The 21,532-nt window shown below is 33.4% G+C and overlaps 1 long non-coding RNA gene across 2 annotated transcripts in view; it reads left to right on the top strand.

The window, feature by feature from the left end:
• LOC129534718 (uncharacterized) overlaps positions 1-21,532 on the top strand; it is a 241,947-nt gene that overhangs the window by 143,598 nt on the left and 76,817 nt on the right. The window contains exon 3 of one of the 2 annotated variants that reach the window (XR_010134550.1): positions 14,032-17,449. The exons of the other annotated variant lie outside the window; for it this stretch is intronic. This is a non-coding gene — a long non-coding RNA (uncharacterized lncRNA). Of the gene's footprint in view, positions 1-14,031; positions 17,450-21,532 lie in introns of those variants that run through there. 2 annotated transcript variants of the gene reach the window in all.

Raw genomic sequence — 21,532 nt, 5'->3', positions numbered from 1 at the left:
AATGGCGATCATTTAAAAGTCAGGAAACAACAGGTGCTGGAGAGGATGTGGAGAAATAGAAACACTTTTACACTGTTGGTGGGCCTGTAAACTAGTTCAACCATTGTGGAAGTCAGTGTGGCGATTCCTCAGGGATCTAGAACTAGAAATACCATTTGACCCAGCCATCCCATTACTGGGTATATACCCAAAGGATTACAAATCATGCTGCTATGAAGACACATGTACACGTATGTTTATTGCAGCACTATTCACAATAGCAAAGACTTGGAACCAACCCAAATGTCCAACAATGATAGACTGGATCAAGAACATTTGGCAAATACACCATGGAATACTGTGCAGCCATAAAAAATGATGAGTTCATGTCCTTTGTAGGGACATGGATGAAGCTGGAAACCATCATTCTCAGCAAACTGTCACAAGGACAAAAAACCAAACACCACATGTTCTCACTCATAGGTGGGAATTGAACAATGAGAACACATGGACACAGGAAGGGGAACATCACACACCGGGGCCTGTTGTGGGATAGGGGAGGGGGAGGGATAGCATTAGGAGATATACCTAATGTTAAATGATGAGTTAATGGGTGCAGCACACCAACATGGCACATGTATACATATGTAACTAACTTGCATGTTGTGCACATGTACCCTAAAACTTAAAGTATAATAAAAATAAAATAAAATAAAATAAAATAAAATATATCAGATACATTAAAAAAAAAAGAAAAGGGAAGGGAAGATTAGGAAGGTCAGCGTCTTGCGATTTGAGTGCCAGCTCAGCTGGCATACAATAGAACATCAGGTAGACTTCTAAGGTTTTTGACCCTAGTCCCTGACTATCGGACAGCACCCCTGGGCCCACCCAGTGTCTAGGGACCATACTGTTCGGAAGGGAAGGCCCAGGTCTGGCTGGCTTTGCTCCCTAATTGCAGAGCCACAGGGCCTTGAGTGAACATAAGCGATAGCCAGGGAGGGGTTACAGTGGGCCTTGGGCAAGACACAGAATTGTGCTGGCTTCAGGTCTGACCCAGCAAAGTATTATCAAGAGTGGCCCTGAGGGTGCTTATGTCACTCCACCCGCAGTTTTAGGTGGCTAAGAACAGAGTGAGAGACTCTGTATGTCTGGGAGAAAGAAACAGGAAAGAACCACAGTCTCTGCCTGGTAATCCAGATAATTCTCCCAGATCGTATCTAAGACCATCAAGGTGGTCCTTCTATGAGTCTACAAGAACCACAGTTTTACTGGGCTTGGGGTTCCCCTTAAAGCAGATAGAGCTTAGATAACAACATGTAAGTCCTTTCAAATATCTGGAAACTCTGCTAAAGAAGAATGACTATTAATAAGCTCAGAGAGTAAAGACTACTATAAATACCTAACACTTCAATGCCCAGACACCACAGAACATCTACGAGCATCAACACCATCCAAGAAAACATGATATCACCAAATGAACTAAATAAGGCACAAGGAACCAATCCTGGAGGAACAGAGATATGCAACATTTCAGACAGAGAATTTAAAATGGCTGTTTTCAGGAAACTTCAAGAAATTCAGGAGAACACCAAGAAAGAATTTAGAATTCTATCAGAAAAATGTAGCAGAGATTAGAAGAATTAAACAGAATCAAGCAGAAATTCTGAAGCTGAAAAATTTAACAGGTATCCTGAAGATTGCATCAGAGTCTTTTAATAGTGGAATTGAAATAATTAGTGAGCTTGAAAACAGACTATTTGAAAATACACAGTCAGAGGAGACAAAGAACAAAAAGTAAAGAACAATAAAGCACACCTACAGGATCTAGAAAATAGTATCAAAAGAGCAAATCTAAGAGTTACTGGCCTTAAAAAGCAGGTAGAGAAAGAGATAAGGGTAGAAAGTTTATTCAAAGGGATAATAACAGAGAAGTTCTCAAACCTAGAGAAAGATATAAATATCCAATTACAAGAAGGTTATAGAACACCAAGCAGATTTAACCCAAAGAAGTCGGCCACAAAGCATTTAATAGTCAAACTCCTGATGGTCAAAGATAAAGAAAGGATCCTAAAAGCAGAAAGAGAAAAGAAACAAATAACAGACAATGATGCTCCAATACATCAGCAGACTTCTAAGATGGAATCTTATAGGCTAGGAGAGAGGGGTATGGCACAATTGAAGTGTGGAAGAAAAATAACTATTACTCTAGAATAGGATATCTGGTGAAAATACTCTTCACACTAGAAGGATAATTAAAAGACTTTTCAAGACAAACAAAAGCTGAGAGTTTTTTTTTTTTTTTTTAACCAGTGTCAGGTCTCCCTACAAGTAATGCTAAAGAGAATACTTCAGTCAGAAAGAAAAAGACCATTAATTAATGAGCACTAAATAATCACTTGAAGGTACAAAATTAACTGGTAATAGTTATACACAGAAAAACCCAGAATATTATAACATTGTAACTATGGTGTGTAAACAACTCTTATCCTAAGTAAAAAGACTAAATGATGAACCAGTCAAAAATAATAACTGCAACTTTTTAAGACATAGCACAATAAGATATGAAAAGAAACAAGAAAAAGTTAAAAAGCAGGGGGTTGAAATTTAAGCATAGAGTTATTATTAGTTTCCTTTTTGCTTGTTTTGTTTGTTGTTTATGCAAATAGTTAAGTTGTTATCAGGTTAATATAATGGGTTATAAGATCATAATAACCTTCATGGTAACCTCAAACCAAAAACATGCAATGGATACATAAAATATAGAAAGCAAGAAACTAAATTATATTAACAGGGAAAATCACTATCATTAAAGGAATACAGGAAGAAAAGAAAGAAGCAACATCAGATCATAAAAGAACCAGAAAACAAATAACAAAATGGGAAGAGTAAGATCTTACTTATCTATAGTAATTGAATGTAAATGGACTAAATTCTCCAATTAAAAGACATATACTAGATGAATGAATGAAAAAACAAGACTCATTGATCTGTTTCCTACAGGAAACACACTTCACCTATGAAGACACGTATGGACTGGTAAAAAAGGGATAGGAAAATATTTTCCACATCAATGGAAACAAAAACAGAGCACAAGTCATGATACTTATATCTGACAAAATAAGCTTCAAGACAAAAACTGTAAGAAGAGACAAAGAAGGTCATTATAAAATGATAAAGGGGCCAATTCAACTAGAGGATATAACAATTTTAAATACATGTGCACCTAACACTGGAGCACCCAGATGTATTAAAAAAATCATTAGAGCTAAAGAGAGAGATAGGCCCCAATACAATAATAACTGAAGACTTCAAACCCCACTTTTAGCATTGGACAGATCTTCCAGAAAGAAAATCAATTTAGAAATATCAGACTTTATCTACAGTATAAACCAAATGGGTCAAATAGATATTTACAGGACATTTTATCCAAGAGCTGCAGAATACACATTCTTTTCATCAGCACTTGGATCATTCTCAATGATAGACCATATGTTAGGTCACAAAACAAGTCTGAAAACATGCAAAAAAATGAAAAATATCAATCATCTTTTCTGACCCCAATGAAATAAAACTAGAAATTCATAACGAGGAATTTTGGAAAGTTTACAAGCACACAGAAACTAAACCATATGCTCTTGAATGCCCAGTGGGTAAGTCAAGAAATTAAGAAAAAAATTGAAAAAGTTATTTAAACAATTGATGATGAAAACACAACATACCAAAACCTGTGGGATACAGCAAAAGCAGTACTAAGAGGGAATTTTATAGCTATAAGTTTCTACATCAAAAAAGAGGAAAAACTTCAAATGAAAAATTTAATGCTGCATCTTCAAAAACCAGAAAAGCAAGGGTACATGCCTAGGAATTAACCAAAAAAGTGAAATTTCTGTAAAATGAAAACTGTAAAACACTGATAAAATAAATTGAAGAGGACATCACAAAAGAAATTGAAGCAGACACCGTGGATTGGAAGAATCACTAAAATGTTAAAATGTTCATACTACCCCCCAAAACATCTACAGATTCAATACAATCCCTTTCAAAACAGCAGAAACATTTTTCAGAGAAATAGAAAAAACAATCCAAAAATTTATATGTAACCACAAAAGACCAAGAATAGCCAAAGCTATCTTAAACAAAAGGAACAAAACTCAGGAATCATATTTCTTGACTTCAAATTACACTACAGTGCTATAGTAACCACAAACAGCAAGTTACGGGCGTAAAAACAGACCAATAGACCGGAAGAGAGGACGTAGAAACAAATCCACACACCTACAGTGAAACCATTTTTGAGAAAAGTGCCAAATACTTACATTGGGGAAAAGACAGACTCTTTAATAAAAGGTGCTGAAAAAAACTGTATATCCATATGCAGAAGAATAAATGAGACCATATACAAAAATAAAATTGGATTAAAGACTTAAATTAAGACCTCAAACTATGAAACTACTAAAAGAAAACTTATTTTGGAAAATCTCCGTAACTTTAATCTGGGCAAACATTCTTGAGCAATACCCCACAAGCACAGGCAACCAAAACAATAATGGACAAATGGAATCACATCCAGTTAAAAAGCTTCAGCACAGCAAAAGATACAAGCAACGAGGTGAAGAGACAACCCACAGAATGGGAGAAAATATTTGGAAGCTACCCATCTGTCAAGGGATTAATAACCAGAATACATAAGGAGCTCGAACAACTCCGTAGGAAAAAGCCTATTAATCTGATCAAAAAATGGGCAAAATATTTGAATAGGCATTGCTTGAAGACATACAATAGCAAACAGGCATATAAAAAGGTGTTTGACATTATTGATCATCAGATAAATGAAAATCAAAACAATAATGAGATATCATCTCACCCCAGTTAAAAATAGCTTACATCCAAAATCCAGTTACCTTTATCTGCCTTGTGTTATCTATTAGTAAAATAAACATTACTGTGGAAAGATACATGTGAGGCAGGAGGACATACAGGAAAGACTTAAAAAGAAAGCTATCAGATAATGAGAGTGAAGGAGAGGTAGAAAGGTAGTCCGCAAAGCATGTCATAATATAGGTTTAGCTTGAAGAAAGCTAATGATCAGGAAATACTTAAAAAATTAGAATGCGGAAAAAGAGTGTAGAGGAAAAGACTACTGGTGACACTATGAAACTCGTTTGTTTCTTCCTTAAATTCTCATGTTTTAAACATATACCATATCCAAAGAGAAAGAAGGGTTCTAGATAATTTGATGTTTAACCAAAGTGATCAATAGCATACATCTAGTAAGAAGCAGAGCCAGGATTTAAACCAAGATAAGCACTCTTTCTTCTCCATCTCACTGCTTCCCCCATGGGGCTATTATTTGTTCTAGACAAAAAGGATTTAAAAATGGCTGACTGTAAAATCTGATTGGAGAGTATATATAGGCCAAAATGGACCACATTATTGAATTTGCAAATTATTTCTTCCTTTAAAGCATTTAGGCACTATTAGAATTAAAATAATACTGGGAAGTTGAAATAACATAGTAAGCCATTATCTTCTTATCACATGTAATTTTTCATTGTGTTTACTCTTTTAAGAAAATGGATCACAACATATACAGTTTTTGATCCCATAAATGATTAGAATCAATGTACTTTTTAAGAATATGCTATGGCTTGAATGTCCCCTCCAAAAGCCATGTGGAAATGTAATCTCCATTGTGGCAGTATTAAGAAGTGATTAAGCCATGAGGGATCCACCTTCATGAGTGGATTAATGACATTTTTGCAGAAATAAATTTCTGATAAAAGTGAGCTCACCCTCCTCTACCCTCTTGCTCTCAGATGGACTTTTTTGCTGTTTCACTTTCTGCCATGGGATGACATAGCAACAAGAACTTTATTAGATAGCTCCAAGACCTTGGACTTCCTGGCTTCAAGAACTCTAATGAATATTTTTTTCTTTATAAGTTACCCAATCATGGTATTCTGTTATATCAACACAAGGTAGACTTAGATTGCAACTTTAAGAAAATGTCTCGATGAGTTCCCCAGAAGTTTAAGCAACATTCTTATACTAATTTTTTAAGTGAAAGTTAACAGGATGCTACTGAACCTAAAATGGGAAATGTGCATGGATTAGACTGACAGAACAATAATCTCATATGTATTGAAATTTTGCTTGTAGGTGGTTCAAATAACAAAAATACACCATACACACACATATATGTTCATGTGCCCACATACACTTACATAAATGCAAATATAAATATAACTTTCCTTATATTTAAAATATTTGAGAATCCATAACTTATTTTTCTGAACCCCACTATATCTCATGTGTAAAATAGGTTCTACACTGTTTTTCTTCTCTCATATTTTCTGTTTGGCCTATGTTATGGAAGTTAGTGGATCCCTTTGCTAACCTTCTGTAATTCTTTTACAAACTTCTAAGATGACATTTATTACCTTTTAGCAATTATTTACTCATGGTGCTATCTCTCCCATTAGACCTTTAAATTCAAGAGGGCAAATGAAATTACTTATTTGGAATTGTATTCCTTGCTCATAGCTCATTTCAGAGCACATATCAGAAAAAAATATTTTTTATGTATAAATGAAAATGATAAATAATGGTGTAATTGATGGACTATAAAGACATTTTTAGGTCATTTTAGATTGTAGACAGTAAGAACAATATTGGTATATATTGTATTTAAAAACTCGATCACATACTTGTTCAGCAATAAAGCACTCAATTCCTTTTTAAAAAATATCTTGCCATAGTTTTTTGCTTGACATTGACTAATGTGGGATATAGCCAGAGGCCTGAAGAGAAAATCTGTGTCTTTGATAGCTACTGGTGATCCTGTATTTCCTCTAAAAAGTAGACCTTATGGTCTTAAACCAAATCCCAATGAAAATAAATTTAACGCAAACCCAAAAAGCGCTTAGATCACAAGGAGTGATTTAGTGTTATATCATTTATTTGATTTTAGAAAAATACTGGTAATACCTAGACCCACTATAGTATTATTGAAATATATTTAAGGAATTTTTAGAGGGAACATTGTTATAATCAATAGTCAGAAGTATGCTGTACTTAGATTATAATAGGCATTGAGCCGTGTGTAACAAACCTAGAAGGTGAAATAGAGGTAGATTTGGCAGACTCTTCTGAAGGACCACATTCCAATGAGCTGCTGTAGCCAAAATGGCCAACAAAATGGTGGGATTTGTTACAAGGAGCATTATGAACAAAACAACTTGCATATTACTCTCATAAACCCATGTGTCCAGTCTACTAGAATACTGTGTGCAGTGATGTTTTGGTTGATGTATTTCAAAAAAATAGAAACATTCCAGAGAAAAAGTAATACTAGAAAAAGACTTGTTTGTGAGAAGGATAGACCCAAGAACGGTTTATTTAATTGTAGTGGAAATAACCCCTTTTACTGTATTATTATAAACTGGTGTAAACAATTGTTTGCTCAAACATATCGAGGAGTTCCACAGCAAAGTATCAATTTTATCTCAACTAAACCTAATTTGCATCATAAAAAGTTATTCTATTATTTCATTTTTGGTTCTATAGAGGGTGTTTTATGGGGCAGAGGGGAGTTTATTTCACCTAAAAATTGTGATGAAAATGAAAAGTGTATCTTCTGAGAAACTTCTTATTCATGGCTGCAAATAACAATATAGTTCTGAGTAATTGAAGGGTTTCTAAAGGTGGCAAAATATTAGAATAAATATTATTAGCAGCAAAGATAAATAAATCTAATATGTTTTTAATTACCTGGGCAATACATTTCAAAGTTGTTGTTGTTGTTGTTGTTGTCCTGGGCTATACATTTCAAAGTTGTTGTTAATGTTGTTGTTGTTGTTGTTTTGCTTTTAAAAAAGAAACCAGTACCATGCAGTGTTGGTTACCATAACCATAGCCTTATAGTATAGTTTGAAGTCGGGTTATATGATACTTTCAGCTTTGTTCTTTTTGCTTAGGATTGCTTTGGCTAGTCCCAAGCTCTTTTTTGGTTCTATGTGAATACATTTTTCTAGTTCCATGAAAAATGTTGTTGGTAGCTTGCTAGGGATAGTGCTGAATCTATAGATTATTTTGGGAAGTATGGTCATTTTTTTTTCATTTTTACCGATTTAAATTTATCACAATTTTAGGAAGTTTTGGGAAAGCTTCAGTAATAGAGTTTTTATTATAGTAAAAAATATGTAACATAAAATGTATCACCTTAACCATTTCTAAGTGTATAGTTCAGTGGTGTTAAATATGTACATATATGTATTTATAAATATATTTAATTTTTAAATTTTGTGGATACATAGTAGGTATATGTATTTATGGGGTACAAGACATATTTTGATACAGGCATGCAGTGTGTAATGGTCACATCAGGTTACACTGGATATGCACCTCCTCAAGCATTTTACCCTTTGTGTTACAAACAATTCAATTATACTCTTTTAGTTATTTTAAAATGCACAATTGCATTACTATTCACTATGGTCACCCTGTTGTGCTAACAGGTCCTAGGTCTTATTCATTTGTTCTACTTTATGTTCCCATTAACCATTCCCATGTCCCCTCCACCATCCCTCACTACCCTTTTCAGCCTCTGGTAACCATTATTCTAGTCTTTATCTTGATAAGTTCAGTTGTGTTGATTTTTAGATCCTGCAAATAAATGAAAACATCCAAAGTTTGTCTCTGTTCCTGGATTATTTTATATAACATAATCAACTCCAGTTTCATCTATGTTGTTACAAATGACAGGATCTTATTCCTTTTGATGTGCTGCTGGATTCAGTTTGAAGGTATTCTACTGACAGAGACATAGACGAATGGGACAGGATAGAGAACCCAGAAATAATGTTGCAACCTTACAGCCATCTGATCTTCAACAAAGTCAACAAAAAGAGACGATGAAGAAAGGGCTGCTCCCTATTCAATAAATGACACTGGGAAAACTGGCTAGTCATACTCAGAAGAATAAAATTGGACCCCTTCCTTTCATCATAGACCAAAATTAACTCAAGATGGATTAAATATTTAAATGTAAGAACTCAAAACTATAAGAATCCTTGAAGAAAACCTAGGAAACAATATTCTGGACACCAGCCTTAGGAGATAATTTATGACTAAATTCTCAAAAATTAGTTGCAAAAAAAACAAAAATTGACAAGTGGAAATAACTAAACTAACAAATCTTCTGCACAGCAAAAGTAACTATCAACAGATTAAACAGACAACCTGCAGAATGGGAGAAAATATTCACAAACTAAGCATTTGAAAAAGATATTCAGAATCTATAACAAACTTAAACAAATCAGCAAGCAAAGAACAACCCCACTAAAAAATGGGCAAAAGACATGAAAAGATAATTCTCAAAAGAAGACATAGAAGCGGCCAGTGGACATTGAAAAATGCTCAACATTACTAATCATCAGAGAAATGCAAATCAAAACCACAATGAGATACCATCTCAGACCATCAGAATGGCTATCATTAAAAAGTCAAAATACAGCCGATGCTGGGGAGGCTGTAGAGATAAGGGAATGCTTATACATTGTTGGTGAGAATGTAAATTAGTTCAGCCACTGTGGAAAGCAGTTTGGCAATTTCTCAAAGAACTTAAAACAGAACTACCATTTGGTCCAACAATCTAATTACTGAATATACATCCAAAAGAAATTAAATTATTCAATCAAAAAGATACATGAACAGGTATGTTAATAGGATCACTGTTCACAATAGCAAATACATGGAATCAACAATCTAGGTGCCCATCAATGCTAGATTGGAAAAAGAAAATGTAGTACGTATACATTATGGAATATTATGTAGCTACAAAAAGAACAACATCATGTCTTTTGCAGCAACATGAATGCACCTGGATGTCATTATCCTAAGTGAACTAACACAGGAACAGAAAACCAAATACCATAAGTTTTCACTTTAAAGTGGGAGCAAAACATTGGGTACTCATGGACATAAAGAGGGCAACAATAGACACTGTGGACTAATAGCGAGGGCAGGAATGGAGGGGGACAAAGATTGTAAGACTCTTGATTACTATGCTCAGTATCTGGGAGATGGCAACAATTGTACCCCATACTTCAACATCCTGCAATATGCCCAGTTAACAAACCTACACTTGCATTCCCTGAATGTAAAGTAAAAGTTGAAATTATAAAATACAATAAAAATAAAAGATAAAAAGAGTTAAAAGTGTCACATGTGATAGAAATCCTTGTTCCCTAGAAATATTTAGTAAATAACCTTTAGGCCATAACTCTGTATACAAGAGCTGCTTGATATAGTCATTTTTATCATTAACTACACAAACGATCTTGCCTCAATATCTATATGTACTTTAATTCTTACTCATTTTGTGTCACCATTCCCATGCAGTAGAATACAGCATGCAATTTGAGAAACTGCCCTAAAAATTGTACAGTATAAGAATTTTTTATACAAATGGTTATAATAAAAAGTTGGAAGTGCATCATAAGTGTAGTACAAAATTATAAAGTACTGGTTTTGATAAAAGAACTTAATGAGCTCTCCCTTTACTCAGGAGTATGCTTTATGCAACTTGATTTTATTTGATTTCTGTCTGGTAATATGGAGAGAATTTGAGTATGAGTTGGAACAGGAGTGGGTATATTTGAGAAGCTGGATGTATAAAGTAGAAAAAAATACATGGACAAATTCTCAAGGAATATGTTTTGTGTGTGCAATAACTAGTTGATAGTTAATTTGGGAAGATACAAAAATATGCCCAAATTGTGAGAAGATTTAAACGTAAGGTTTAGTAAAGGAATTCTAAATAAACAATATTAAAGTGGAGATGAATACGTTTTGTAATCTATGTAATCTCATGCATCATTTAATTAAAAAAAGATAGCATTTCAGGTTTGGACAATATGTTATATCTTGCATGTCATTTTGCATAAGATGTACTGGTTCCATAGCTTTACCTTTAATGTAATTGAAGCTATGGAACCAGTACATCTTATGCAAAATGACATGCAAGATATAATATATTGTCCAAACCTGAAATGCTATCTTCTTAAAAATGTTTATTTCAAGAGATGAAAATTATGGTTTTCATGTTTTGTACTGTAGAATGAGAAGGAAACACTTTTGAAAAATTTTAAATGGACATTTAAGTATTAGCCTTTTTCCCCCGGAGAACTGACATACCTTAGTACTTCTGAAATATTTGACACTGAGACCTCATTTAATTTGTGGGTCAATAATATACAATTTATATGTATAATATTTAGGGTATATGAGAACCTATATGCATATGTGAATCAAAATTATTTCAGGACAAAATTATAACAAGGACAATACATTCCAGTAAAGTCACAAGTAAAATATAGATATAAAATGGATGATATAGAACCTCTAATCTTGTTGCCTATTTGAGTAATGACTATTCACTTTTTCAAAAAATTGGTATTTTTGACATTTATATTTCCATTTACAATTTTTTAAAGCCAATTTTAGTAGTAGTTTTATGTCTGCCATATCAATTAAAACGCTTGATACCAATATTTTAATAACTTAATTATAAAGAAGTTATATACATATATTAATTCAATTATATATAATCATTAATTTTAAAAATCAACGATGAAGAAACTGCAAATTATGCTTGCTTTCAATGAAAATATTCAGATAACCTAGGAATAGCCTGTACATAACAGATGTTAATGCATTTTGCAAAGCAGTACTATTTCAATTAAAAATACAAATTCTTTGCCAGAGATTTAAATTGTACGTCAAAATTCATTACAGTTTTTTTTATTCAAATTTTTTTATGCTTTATTTGTTTGCTGGCTTGTTTGGAACCTGCTATAAAGGAAACCCTTCTCTTGTGTTAAGGCTCCTGTAAGCAGTAGTCAACTTTTCAGGGAAGACTAGCTCAGACCACAGATAAAGATTAACGTTCTTTGTTTCCATGTGGTGGCTGGCCTCTTGGTGGAAGGTATGTAGTCATTAATGATTTAGCACTTCTATTGAAATATGTTTATTTAGAACTTGATATCTCATACATGGCTACAAAGTAGATTGAGACTGTAAAGTCCAACATGCTTATAATGGGATTTTTTTAATCAATTATAAAATTATTAAAAATACAAATAAATTATGAATAATCCTGAAGTCAAACCTAGCTTAAAATGTTTCATAAATATCTTAATAAATGGCATAAATTGAAAGCTTGTTGTCACAATAATATTTAATGAGGATTCCATACCTTTGTATTAATCAGGATTCCACCAGAAAAAAAATAACTATTAGGATATTGCGTAGATAAATAGACAGCCAGACAGATAGATAGTGTTATACACATTGGCTTATACTATTGTGGGGACTGACGAGGCATGTTTGCAATCCATAGGGCAGGCTGCCAGGAAGGACAGGCTCTCAGGAAGGGCAGGCTGGAAACTATGGCAGGAGCTGATGGTATACTTTACAGGCAGAATATTTTCTTCCTTCAAATAACCTCAGTTCTGCTTTGAAGGTTTTTCAACTGATTGGATAAGGTCCACCCAGATTATCAAGGATATTCTATGTTGCTTAAAGTCAGCAGATTGTAGCTGTTAATCATACTTACACAATAACTTCAAATAACACCCAGATTATTATTTGGTGGAATATCTGGGGATGATATCTTGCCAAATTGACCCAAAATACTGACCAGTACACCCACAAATATTAAGAAGAAGGCAAAGATATCCTGTGGCATTACCCTTTTTCAACATTGTACTGGAAGTCCTAGCTAGTGCAAATAAGGCAAGAAAAAATAAAAGTTATACATATTGGAGAAAATATTTACAATTCTTATGTCTAATAAACAATTTTTATCTAGAAGATTTAGTAAAACCCCTAAAACTTAACAATACGAAAATGAAAATCCCAATTAAAATTAGGCAAGAAGTATGAACAAACCACTCACCAAAATTATACAGATGACATATAAACATAGGAAAGATGGCCATGTCATCATTTATCATTAGAGGAATGCAAGTTAAAATCACAATTTATACCTCTATCCACTAATTGGAATGGCTGTAGAAAATCACACGATGATGTTCATTGCTGGAGTCGATGCAGAATAAGAGAAATCCACATTTATTGATGGTGGGAATGCAAAAATGGTAGAGCCACTTTGAAAGAGAGTTTGTCAATTTATTCTATATTCAGAAATAATCCTACCACAATACTTGGTATTCCTGTTCCTATGTATTTATCCAACATACTGAACAAATTCTGCCTACACAAAAGTAGTTACGTAAACATTTTTAGAAGCCAAACCTGGAGTGAATGTATAAACTATGGTACAAATATACAATGGAATAATATTCAATAATAAAAAGTTAGCTATTTATTCATGGAGGAACATGAATGCATCTTAGATTAATAGTGCTAAGTGGAAGAAACCAGAGAAATGCTGCACACTGTATGATTTCATTTATATGGCATTATGTGAAAGGCAAGCTATAGATATGTAAAATAGATCAGTGATTGCCAGGGATTTGTGAAGATGTGAATTTTGAGAAGGGGGTTTTATTAGAATGGAAGAACTAATTTTTTGTGTTACTGGAGTGGTAAATATATAACTCTATGCATTTTCAGCATCCATAGAAATTTTCAGCACGAAGTGTGAACATTAGTGTGTGCAATTAAAAAATAAAAGTCAAAATAGGTGTCAGAGGATCCTGGCATAGAAGGTAGACTATAACAAGATAATCCAACTGTTAGAAGTGTATAATATAACCTAATTAAAGGACTGTAGAAAAATGGTGTAAAGTCACCCAAGTGATATGGTTTGGCTCTGTGTCCCCACCCAAATCTCATCTCAAATTCTAATCCCCACATTTTGAGGGGGGGACCTATAATCCCCATATGTTGAGGGAGGGAGGTGATTGGATCTGGAGGCAGTTTCCCCTATGCAGGTATCATGATAGTGACTGAGTTCTCACGAGATTTGATGATTTTATGTTTTTTGAAGTTTTTCCTTCACTCGTCCCTCTCTCTTGCCTGCAGCCATGTAATATGTGCCTGCTTCCCCTTCTGCCATGATTGTAAGTTTCCTGATGCCTTCTCAGCCATGCAGAACTGTAAGTCAATTAAACATCCTTTGTTTATAAATTACGTGGTCTTTGGTAGTATCTTTATAGCAGTGTGAAAACAGACTAATACACCAAGTAACTTTGCAAAATGATGTTTGACTGGCAAGTATAAGACAAAAGACGAAGGAAATTACATATCAATGCTGTACTTCAGTTGATAAAGTTTGTTTCTCAAAATAAAACACAAAGAATTTTATAAAGGATCTCATTATTGACTCACAGCTACACCATCTCTAACCTTAACTTCTTCTATTTTATCCATGCATTCCATACCAGCCCCGTTGGCATTCCAAATTCACTATGTGTGCAAATCATGGAATCATTTCCTGTGATAACTCCAGGTTCTAATTCTGTCATAATACTTTGGGTCTTTGACTTTATCTTTCTGATATTTTCTAGTTCCCTTGGATTATATGACTTTTGATTTCTCTTTGTTCTTTCAAAAGTGGATAGAGCCTCCAACAACTTAACCTGTGCCTTATTTATGAAAACTGTGCAACTACAGTTTCTTTATTTATACTTCAATTAGTTTCTTATTATTGGTGTTTCCTGCCCTCTGGCCAATTTTATGTTTTTAAATCTTAATTTGTCTGGAGCATGCTTCAACCTCAAACTCTCATGTTTAGCATTTTCATTGATATTACACAGTAAGTAGTACATTTTATTGACATATTTAAAGTTTCATTTGAATATTTGAAGTTGATTTTCAGATATGTGCAATTTAAATATTGTAAGGTATTTATTGTGTATTCTACTTAGGTATCAAAACACCCATTAACATATTTTACTTCTTTATCTCTCATTAATAGTAATATATTTTCCAATATTTTATTTTAAAATGCATAGTAACTTAGAAGTACTTTGGCGATGAAACTTAAGAATACAAGTTCTTTTTCTCCTCAGAAAGTTTTACTTAGTCAATATTTGACTACATAACGTGTTAAAGATAATAAGCCTATCGAAGTCTCAGCAGATCAAATTTACTTTCCAATTCCCTTCCCTACATGTGAATAAACTCAGTACAAATTCTGGATTTTGTCAAGCCTTGAGGCAAAATCAGAATTTACTAATAGAAACTGAAGTAGAAAGGTTCCTTGTGACAAATGCCAGAAGAACTAATTCTTTTCCTCTACATTAAATAAAAATAAAATCACTCTGCTAATGGGATACTTGAAGTTGTTATATCAGAAAATAAAATTGTGAATTCTCCTTAATAAAACTTGGGACAATAAAAAATGAAACAAAAAAAGAAAGAAAACTTCTTGAGTCATAAATTATCTCAAAAATATGCCATACACACCAATTCTGTTTTCCATATCCACAACACTAAATGCTCCCTTTTATTTCAAGCTAAGCATTAAATTTTTCATTCTGTCAGACAACATTGTTTCTATCAACTGTACCTAAAAAAGGACTATTCAGAGCAGAAGGAAAACAACCAAATATACAAATTTAATTTTTATGATAAAAGCTGTAAAAAAGCGAAGACTTATGCAGAAAATCATCTCTGAAATGTATCTGAATGAATATAAATAATGATGTTCCGATTAAACTTAGTATGTGTGTCATGAGAAGGGCATAGCATGGGTACTATATTACTTGAGCTTAATGTTTCTATTGTCTGTTTTCTATTACAACTTATCATTGTACATGTACTATATTTTAACTATGAAAATAAAAATATAAGCCAAAAAATAAAGAGAATATAACTGTTTCTCTTCTGCATAGTATGTGGTACCCAAACATATTAGGCTCTTAAGTGACATATAGTTTTGTGTGTTTTTTTAAAAAAGAGGAAGAAAACACAAAGTCTCGCTCCATCACCCAGGCTGGCGTGCAGTGGGCAATCTTGGCTGAATGCTACCTCTGCCTCCCAGATTCAACAGATTCTCATGTATCAGCTTCGCTAGTAGTTGAGATTACAGGCACTTGCCACCACGCCCATTTTTTGGGTTTTAAAAGAGGCCAACAGCTGACCTCTCTACCTGCTACTGCGACTTAATTCATTGCTGTGTCACCACTGCAAAGTGCCTAAAAAGCCACCAACCCTAGGATGAGACATTGAATTTAGTTATCATCTTTCTCCAAAGACCATCTAAATAAATTCTATCACACACTTCGTCACTATTTATTCTCTTTTACTTTTAATAAACTATTTTAGAACAATTTTAGATTTGCAGAAAACTGTGAGGATATCATAATACAGAGTTTCCAATTTCCACATACCCTGCTGCAAGTTCTCCCTATTATTAAACTCTTATGTAAGCATGGTACACTCATTGCAATTACTGAAATGATATTGATTTTTATATTATTATTGTTATCATTATGTAAATGCCATGCTTTATTCGTATTTTCTTTTTATGTTTCATGCATAAGCCCATTCAGGATACTGCATTGTATTTAGTTGTCATGTCACATTTGCCTACCTTAATTTTGACGACTTCTCGGACTTTTCTTGTTTTCGATGACCTTCACAATTTTGAGAATAACTTGTCAGACATTTTGTAGAATATTATTCCGTAGGGTTTGTCTGGTGTTTTTCTCATAATTTGACTTGGGTTATGGGATTTGGGGAGGAAAGGCATAGATGTAAAATGCCATTTTCCCGAATATCATATCAGTGGTCCAAACTATCAACCTGACATATCACTGTTGATATTTACCTTGATCTCCTGGCTGAGGTAGTTTTGTCAGGTTTCTGCATTGTGAAGGTATTCTTTTTAGTCTTTTTACCACAATCACCTAGAAGGACATCTTTATGTGTAGCTCACACCTAATAATTAGAGTTATGTTCCACTTTCTTGAGAGCTGCCTAAATTATTTGAGATTCTTCTGCATGGGAGATTTGTTTCTTCTCTTCCATTCATTTATTTATTGAATTATTTATTTATATCAGTATAAACTGATGGATATATATTTTATATTATGGGTTATATTTTAATACAATTTTATTTTGTTCTTCAACTTTTTTCAGATGTAGACAATGGGAGCTCTTTCAGTTGGCTCCTGTGTACCTTTGACATATCAAAATCAATTTGTGTGTGTGTGTGTGTGTGTGTGTGTGGTGTGTTTTGAGCATGCTTTACATTATGGCACTCTGAAATGCACCAGCTTGTCTTGTATCTTTTCTTTCCTAGTCCTAGAATCAGCTGTTTCTTCGATGAATCCTATCTCCTTTTATTGGAGAATGACATTAGACAGGAAGATTTTAGGGTATGCATACTGGCTCATGCTTGTAATCCTAGCACTTCTTGGAAGCCAAGGTGGGAGGATTGCTTGAGGCCAGGAGTTTGAGACCGCCTTGGCCAACACAGGGAGACCTCATATCTACAAAAAATTAAAAAAAAAAAATAGCCAAGCATGGTAGCACACACATGTATTCCTACCTATTTGAAAGGCTGAGGTGGAAGGATCCCTTGAGCCCAGGAGGTTGAAGCTGCAGAGGGCTATGGTCATGCCACTGCACTCCAGCAAGGGTGAGAGAGATCCAACGCAATAAATAAATAAATAAATAAATAAATAAATAAATAAATAAAATAGAAATGAAGATTTTAGTGTTAGGTGTACTTCTTGCTTCTGGGGGTTTGTTACTGTTAGTCTCAGTTGATAGAATAGGAAATATATGTATGTATACTAATCTATGTGTACACGCATATGTATAAATTTATACATAATCATCTGTATCAATTTTAAGCTAAGCATTAGTTCATACCGATGATTCTAATATTATTACATGGATCATTCTAGCATCTTCCTTTTGCTTATCTGGAGCTGTTTCCTCCAACAGTCAGCTATCTAATTCCCATCTTCCCCCATTCATTTACCAAATTGCTCCTTTCCAGTATACTTGTATGAGCATTTCAGAATTGTTAACCCAATTCCACATGAAGTGATTTATTGAGAAGAGTCCAGTGCTTACATACAATTCTGATGTACAGTTTCTTTTCCTTTTAGTTATTTAGCTAGGCAACTTTTTCTCCTACACTTTCAGTGAAATTCTTTCATACATCTGTACTACAATTAGATTGTTTGGACATATTCTGTATTAAATCCTGGGATCTGCCAACCACCTAACAGATTATCTATTAATTTACATGCATTAATTTGGTCTTAACATTAAGACTAACTCTGAGCTATAATTTTATGTAGATTTTTAGATGAAAATATTTAGTATATAATACATTTGTAACTGATTTCTATTAGTCACATTTATTCTTTTTTTCTTTTCCTTCAGTTTTTATCTTTTTTGGTTGTAATTTTTTATGACTCCATTTTATCTTATCCTGTAGCATATTAATCTTACTCATTTTAAAAATTATGTAATACTTCTTCTAGAATGTCCAATATACATGTTTGACAAATCTTATTTCATCATAAATTAACATTATACTACTTCATGGATAATGAAGGTAATTTATATCAAGAAATTCCCAGTTCTTCCCTTTCATCATTGAAGATATTATTGTCACATTTATGTCATTTATTTGTATGCTTTAATCATTCAATACATTGTTACTATTATTACCTTGCAAACAACGTTATCCTTCAGATAAATTAAGAATAAGAAAATTGTCATCTTTGTTTATTTTTCTTCATTTACCTTCTTTCTCTGCTGCTTTTTTGTTTGATAGATTTGAGTTTCTGGCCTATGTCATTTTTCTTCTCCCTAAAGAACTTCTTATCAACATCTTTGCAGAGAAGTTCTACTGGTGATGATTTCCTTCAGTTGTGAGTGTGTGTGTGTGTATGTGCATGTGCACGTATGTCTGAAAAACTCTCTATTTTTCTTTTTTTAAATTTTATTATTATTATACTTTAAGTTTTAGGGTACATGTGGACAAAGTGCAGGTTAGTTACATATGTATACATGTGCCATGCTGGTTTATAGAAGAATAATTTCATTGGAAATATACTTCTAGTTTGATGGTTTGGATGTTTTGTTTGTTTTTATCAACACTTTAGATGTTTTGCTTACTCTTACTTTGCTTTCATGCTTTCTTATAAGAAGTCTACTCTAAGTCTTATTATTACTCAGTAGGTAAGGTATATTTATATTCATTTTATTCTTCTGATTTCAATCAAGATTTTCTCTGTGTCACTGGTTTTCTGCAGTTTAAATATTAAATGACTATATGTAGATATTTTGATATTTGTCTTCTTTGGTTTTCTTTGATCTTCCTGGCTCTGTGGGGTGTTGACTGTCATTAATTCTTACCCGTTTTTACTTCAAATAGTTCTCCTTTCTCTCATAATGTAACATGTGACCATGCTTTTAATTTCACTAAGAAAATAAACCCAGTAACATTACAATCTTATTCCCCCACCTCAAATTTTACTAGCTTAGCTTACCTACAAATTCTGAATCTTACTTACAAATTTTGCCTTCATTCCAGTTTTATTAGAAGTATGGGACATAATTGGTAACAGTATTCTATCTCTTACCTACTGAATGGCTTCTCCTATAATTAACTCCTGTACTACATTATTGGTTTCCTCTCTCTCTTCTTAACATTTCTGAAGGTATACTGAATGCTGTAACATTCTTGATGAAAAATTCAACCCTTGCTTTCTAGCTACTGCTCTGTTTTGTTCTATACTGTAGAAAAAATATTCAAGCAAGTTGGCCATGCTTCCTACTTTTACTTTCTCACATTTTGATGTTCCATCAGCTTTTAGCATAGCTAACCAGTCAGTGGTTTTAAGCATCGTGTTGTACAACTAATATTTAATGAATGCCTACTTGATGTTTTTTGTTTGTTTGTTTGTTTTGACAGAGTCTCACTCTGTCGCCCAGGCTGGAGTGCAATGGCACGATCTTGGCTCACTGCAACCTCCTTCACCTCCTGGGTTCAAGAGATTTTCCTGCCTCAGCCTCCTGAGTAGCTAAGGTTACAAGTGCATGCCACCATGCCTGGCTAATTTTTGTATTTTTAGTAGAGACGGGGTTTCACCATGTTGGCCAGGTTGTGTCTTTCACATCTCATCCTCCCCTGCTATTTACCCAATATTGATGTCCCAAATATCAAAATAATCAGATTGCTTTTGGCAGCAACTTGACCACAATAAGCACAGCTTAGAAGTGTGTATGTAGAGGAGAATTAAATGTTCAAAAGTTCCATTCCTCATAAACTAGGAAGAAAAGCTGGCAAGTAAATTGCCCAATGTTGTCTTTTATATGGCTATACGAGATATGTAAAACATTCTAAACACTCCCCTAGAGATCTCAAAAGAATCAGTTTCCGAGATTAGCATATCTTTATATTGCCTTGTCTTCCTTCTCTGTCTCACTGTCTTCACTCCTTCACATGTCTTTTATGAGATTAATTCATTAAAAATCTGAAATTCTAATATTCTTCTCAGGGTCTGCTTTTAGGGAAAATCCAAATTAAGTTAGTTATCTTTGATTTATTTTAGACTGACCATCTACCCTTAAGCCATCAGCTTAAACTTCATGTGCAACTCTATTTTCAAAGTATATCTCTTAAATTCAGCCATGTCTCATCACTTATACTGTTGCTCTGATAAATCACAAAACCCTAATTTTTTATGGTTGAACTACATGTACTGCATTCCTTGGAGTAAATCAGTAGCCATAAACAATACCCTTTCTTCTCTTTTCCCTAGCACGTTTCTCTGTAAAGCAGTACAATTTGAACATTATAAAGTCAAAATAAATCAAATCCTTTATTTATATGTAATTTGCCGTTACAGGTAAGTCTATTTTTTAAAGGCCGGCATGATTTCTTTCATTCCTTCATGTGTGACTTCCCCTCAAAACATTCTTCTCCTTTCTTATTATGTCCCAGTCTTTCTGTTTTTTTTTTTTTTCTAAATTTTGTCAAATGTACCAAGTTTGTCTCTGAGAAGGACCATCATATTTGTTGTAACATGTGCCTTTTCTTTTCCATCTTTACTTGACTCTTTCTCATGACTTTGTTGTCTCCTCACATAGCTACACCCCCGTCCATCCAATATTCCACTCATACTCTTTGCTTATCCTTCTTTCTTTTTTATCCCTTTGTATAGCATTCCTGACAATCTGAAATTATACTCTCATTGTTAGTTCATGTGTTAATTGTCATATTCTTTCACTAGCATGTAAATTCCTTGAGGCAAAAACTTCATCACTTTAACAGAAGGAATAAAACCTCTGATGTAAAATGTGGGTAAAGCAGCTGAAATCAATCATAAAATACTTTTTAAATTTTCAACGTATTTTAAACATCAAATATTGTATTACAAATAATTATAAAGAAATTATATGAAGTTATGATTGCAATGAGATATTATTTGGAACATAAGGATTATAAAACAAACAACGTAAGTATATCCGAGTTGAGTTTACTCTAGGTAGATATAAAATATATACTTTATTTGGGGACTTAATTTTAATTGAACTCTGGGGGAAATGT

The sequence above is a fragment of the Gorilla gorilla genome, chromosome 6 (assembly GCF_029281585.2).
Source record: "Gorilla gorilla gorilla isolate KB3781 chromosome 6, NHGRI_mGorGor1-v2.1_pri, whole genome shotgun sequence".
Taxonomy (NCBI): Eukaryota; Metazoa; Chordata; class Mammalia; order Primates; family Hominidae; genus Gorilla; species Gorilla gorilla.
The sequence above is the reverse complement of the archived record's forward strand: the minus strand, read 5'-3'. Positions and strand labels throughout refer to the sequence as shown.